The 5,083-nt window shown below is 44.5% G+C and overlaps 1 long non-coding RNA gene across 1 annotated transcript; it reads right to left on the reverse strand.

The window, feature by feature from the left end:
* Window positions 1–3,576: 3,576 nt before the first annotated feature.
* LOC129381669 (uncharacterized) lies at window positions 3,577–4,430 on the reverse strand. Its single transcript, XR_008609793.2, has 3 exons — window positions 4,348–4,430; window positions 4,087–4,163; window positions 3,577–3,918 (listed from the first exon to the last, which is right to left on the reverse strand). It is a non-coding gene; the product is annotated as an uncharacterized lncRNA (long non-coding RNA).
* Between the last annotated feature and the right edge of the window lie 653 nt (window positions 4,431–5,083).

Raw genomic sequence — 5,083 nt, forward strand, 5'->3', positions numbered from 1 at the left:
TCGGTATGGGTGTCGTCCGGCGCCTTCTGCTTCTCAAAAAGAAGCTGCTGCTTCTGAAATTGCGCGATCTTGAGAAGAAGAGGAAAAGGCAGATATGGGTCCACCCTGTATGGCAACCAAGGAGGAAGCAAGGAGAATATCACACCACGGTGGGTAACGCTCAGTATGCTCAATAATTATATAATTTCCGTTCACATCGCTCGTACTATGTTTATTGTCAACGGTGCTTCTTTCACGGACTAGTTGTAAATCACACCTTTTCAACAGGGAACGTCTTATATCTGGTGAAGCGCTGCAAGCATTATGCATACTGCTGCGAGTTATGGGTTGTGTATGGAAACACAATTGATCATTTATTAAGACGCACAGGCTACGGCAAATTTAATCACCGCGTTGCACGCCTACCCCGCACGAAGTAATTCATGCGGCTTGCAGCTTGGATCCCAAACAGGCGATGCGTACACAGTGAAGAGATAGAACTTTCCTGCGACAATACCAGCTTTTATCGAGTGCTGGCGCTAGTTCACGAAAAGTTAAGTGGTTAGAGCGATTGTGTTCATTTTTGCAGATGTAGATCAGGAAGGTGATTATCGCAGAATATGTGCGGCACAATTTGAAACCAATAAGCGCCTGAAAATGGCACACATTGGAAACTAATCTTGCAAAAAACGAGAGAACAGTACATACATCCAGCTGCACTAAATGCGGCGCAAATACTGTATTGCATGTGAAAGAATCTGCGAAAGAGGTCAGTTTAAGTTTGCATTTACTGCAGTTCCAGGACATGAGGAAGGACCCCCCCAATGTTCTTCAAATATTATCGGATGTTGCCAGACAAGTTCGATTTCCTGCACCAGCTTGTCAAAAATGACCTCGTCAAGCAGTTCTTGTGCCGAGAACCACTTTGCCCAGAAGAGAGACTGGCCATTACCATCAGGTATGGCAAGGCATTGAAGCAATGTTTATTTTATCTCAGTTTATCTCAGCGTTTATGTGAAAACTCGCTTTTTCATGCAGGTACCTCTCTTCAGGAATGGCCATAAAGCAAGTCGCCATGGTTTTTCGTGTGGCACCTGCCACTTGTAGGGTGGTCATTCATGACACTTGCCGAGCATTGTGGAAGCGACTAAAGCCACTTTATCTGCCTGTAAGTATATGCTGCACAAGCATTTATGAATAAACAAATCAGCAGCTGGACTTAATGCTAACTAGCTTATGGTTTTGTAGCATTATGGGCCAAATTACCGTAATTGATGGGGCTTACCATAGCTGAGGAAAGACTTGGAGTATAGGTGACGACGAAGGGGAGGACTGTGGAGAAATTCAGGCTCTTAGTGTGTCAATGTGGATCAAAATGTCAAGTGCATAGGAGTTCTGAACTTCGCCTCCAACGAAGTATGGCCACCATGGTTAAGTATCGAGCCCACGATCTTTGGCTTAGCAGTGCAACACGGCAGCTACTAAGCCACTGCAATGGGTTATCAGTAAAGGCGAAACAATATCTCATGGTCTTCGATGTAGTGGGTAGAATGTGGCTACAACAAATTCATGTGATATATGCGAGTTGCCAACTAACTGTGCTGTAAACCTCGACTTGTGTACGTCTCTTTCACTGACACAGGTGCCAGGACTCGCGCGCTGGCAGGAAGTGGCAGAAGGCTTTGCAAAGCGCTGGAATTTTCCAATTGCCTTGGAGCCGTCGATGGCAAACACATACAGATAAAGGCACCTCCAAACTCTGGTAGCAACTACTACAACTACAAGGTATGTAAATGATGCGCGAAGGTTATTGCAGCCAGATTTGACAATGCTGTATTCGCGTTTTTTTTCTATTTTTCAGGGAACATTCTCCATTGTGTTGATGGCAGTGGCGGATGAGAGTTATAAATTTGTCATGATAGATGTCGGGGCTCCAGGCCGACACCGTGATTTAGGCAACAGCATTTAGCAAGGACCTTGCGAACAATTGCCTAAGCTTGCCAGCCCCAGCACGTCTCCAATATAGCGACAAGGTGGCACCTCACGTACTTGTGGGTGATGAAGCCTTTCAGCTGAGGCAGGATTTTATGCGGCCTTATCCCGGAAAAGGAATACAGCCAAGCCGAAAAGTGTTCAACTATAGGCTAAGCAGAGCAAGGTAACATGAAAATAATTGTTCTGGTTGCAATGTAGAGCTCGTGTTTGAAATAAAACAGCCATGCTTGCTAATATTTATATAGCTGGACAGTCTGTGAACAGCACATTATTAACCTGCAAAATGTTTTGTTCCAGGCGCATTGTCGAAAATGCTTTTGGGATTCTGGTGGCACGATGGAGAGTCCTTCTTGGCCCCCTCAACCTCCTGCCAAAGAATGCAACCCATGTTGTGCTGGCCTGCTGCGCGCTGCATAACTTTTTGTGCTGAATGAGCAAGTCTACGCATTCCCCGCCTGGTTACGTAGACAGTGAAGATCGGTATGGGAACGTTAACCCAGGCCAGTGGAGGGAAGAGGCTCAGAGAAGCGAGCTGTGTGGCTTGGCTGGAACATCATCACGAAACCACACGGTGGATGCTGCTGAGACGCGTGACCTCTTTGCGGAGTACTTTATGGCGGAAGGTGCTGTGCCATGGCAGTGGGCACACACTTACCTTCCAACCCCATCTAGTAACATCTGAAAGCTGCGTGAATGAGTTCTTTAGTATCCACAACCTTCGTGAAATACGGAGGTTGTGGGTTCGGTTCCCACCTGCAGCAAGTTGTTTTTTCCTCCACTTTAATTTCCTATAATTTATTGTTTCTTTATTTCATTTATTAAGCACAAGTAATTTCCCCTATGTTGTCCTTGGTGTCAGTGTTTGCTGGCTTCTTATGATATTCTTTAGTATGTGTTCTTTAGTATGAGTTCTTTAGTATGAGTCACTACATTTCTCAAAGCTACATGGTTTTTCGAAGAGACCAAGCCTGCTCTACATTAGTGAGTGGCGAACTGATTGTTACGAAAGTGTTTAGTGCTCCTCCAGTGTCATTGTAAAGCAAGACATTTGGTGGTTAGAAACGTTTCCAGAATAGCGGTTGCGGTGCCAGTGCATAGATGTGACGATGTAGGCAGAGAACTGTAGACTCGCACCTTTGTTTTTGTTTGCAAAAGTTTTTGAAATGGTTGTGCACAAACATTTGACCTCTTATTTAAAGCACATTCCAGTGGAACATGGCTTCATGAGTGGGCAATCTTCTGAAACAAATCTTGCGTTTGTACATGAAGTTCAGGTCTACTGTTGATTTTCAAGACCTTGATGTAGTTATCATTGAAATTAAATATTCTAATCGAAGTTTCCTAAGCAGCCAGGCATGGAGCCACAGATTGGCTCGATACCTGCTGGGCTTCCAGCACCAACTAAGCAGTAAGCAAGAACTTATGAAGCACGTCACATGCAATTTTTGTTTCGAATACAAGAGTGTTATTGTGCTTTTTCATAACTCATGTACTTTATGTGTGAGAACTTCTGCACCATATGTTTGGCAGCTCTGTTGCAGGAGATGACGGCTGTACCAGGAACAATAGCTATGGTTTGATATTTACATGACAAGGTCGCAGTGAACAAATAGGGTACACTTTATTTTCACTCATAGTCGTGCCTGTTCAGCAACTGTAAAATTTCTATTTCCAATTCCGACTGCTGTCGTTCTGGAAACTTTCTTAATTTATGGGCAACAAGCTGCCCAAAAACAGCAGGCGCATCTTCATTTTTTTTAAGCAGATGATCTACAGTTGCGATTTCGTCATCCAGCTTGTGTCTTTTCCTTTTCGCTGCGACTGCTTGTGTTCGCTTTGGCGTAGCACTTCGGCATACTTCGGCTGACGTCTCCTCGTCAGTTGTGCTGGAAGTCCCAGGCACAGGTGACTCAGTGGCCTGGGAGCTGCATTCGTCGGTAGTGTCTGCAAGAAAAGCGGCTAAATTTAAGTCTTGCTACCTTCCTCTATAGAGTCGCTCAGGCATAGAAATACTTACACAATACTATGTGAAGACATGGAAACCCTAAACATGCTTGTTTTTATATGCCCTGTAACTTGATATATTTGTGAAGTGATAAATAAATGTCTTACATTCTTTTTGGCAGCACATGTTGATCAGGAGGGTTTCTGCACTCTCTTCCTCAGCTGGCGGGATATTGCTTGTAGTGCTGAAAAATTAATTATGCTGCTTAGCAACTTATACATTACAGCGTACACAAACACCGTCTTGTGGAAAGGTCATATGAAGGTAAATGTCATAAGAACACTTAGCAGCTCAACAACATATAAATGATATACCAGCAGTAGAACAAATTTCTACTTCATAAAACTCTATTTGAACTTGACGCTTACCTTCCGATGTCAACTAAATCCTTCAAAAAAAAAACAGCAGTTTAAAATAAGGCCAGCGGACTTCTTTGCTATCGCTTGCCCCACTTGGCGCACCAGTTTTCCAGGTGCGGTGCTTCTTTGAGAATGTGTCCCTCAAGCTCTTCCAGCGAGCTTGGGCAGTGGAACCTAATATATGAAAATATGCCATTATCAAAATACAGAAAGGTCAAATATGCTGGCAAGAGACACATGTCGCAGTGAGCAAACAGTGTACGTGCGGAAGGGAGTGTTAGAGCAACATCTAGGCGCTGTAATACAGTATAAACATATAACCTTATACAAGTTCTTAAGCAACAGCAATTCGTCAGTGGCGTCGGCCATTCCTGTTGTACGAGTACGCTCCGCCTGTACCCTGTTTGTTTTTTTGGTCAAGGCTTCACTTTTCTATGCAAGCAGCTACTGCTTTTTGGTCATGTACATTTAGGTGCTGACTTAGTTCGAAGCGTACTTTCCACGACCTGTTCACGAGCTACAAAGCAGTCGCACGGACGAAGGAAACGTTTATCGATGGTACGTGGCACAGGCGGCACGGAGTCTGTACACTCCAGAAGGGAGACGCCGGTAGTGGTCAGGTAACATCGCCAATCCCTCGACTCTGGCAGACATGCGTTTTTGTTGCTGAATAGCATATAAACAGGTACAAAGAGGCGCGCGCACGCACGAAATACGGAGTTTCAAAGGGCAATTTGCAGCACGG

Source organism: Dermacentor andersoni, chromosome 10, assembly GCF_023375885.2.
Source record: "Dermacentor andersoni chromosome 10, qqDerAnde1_hic_scaffold, whole genome shotgun sequence".
Taxonomy (NCBI): domain Eukaryota; kingdom Metazoa; phylum Arthropoda; class Arachnida; order Ixodida; family Ixodidae; genus Dermacentor; species Dermacentor andersoni.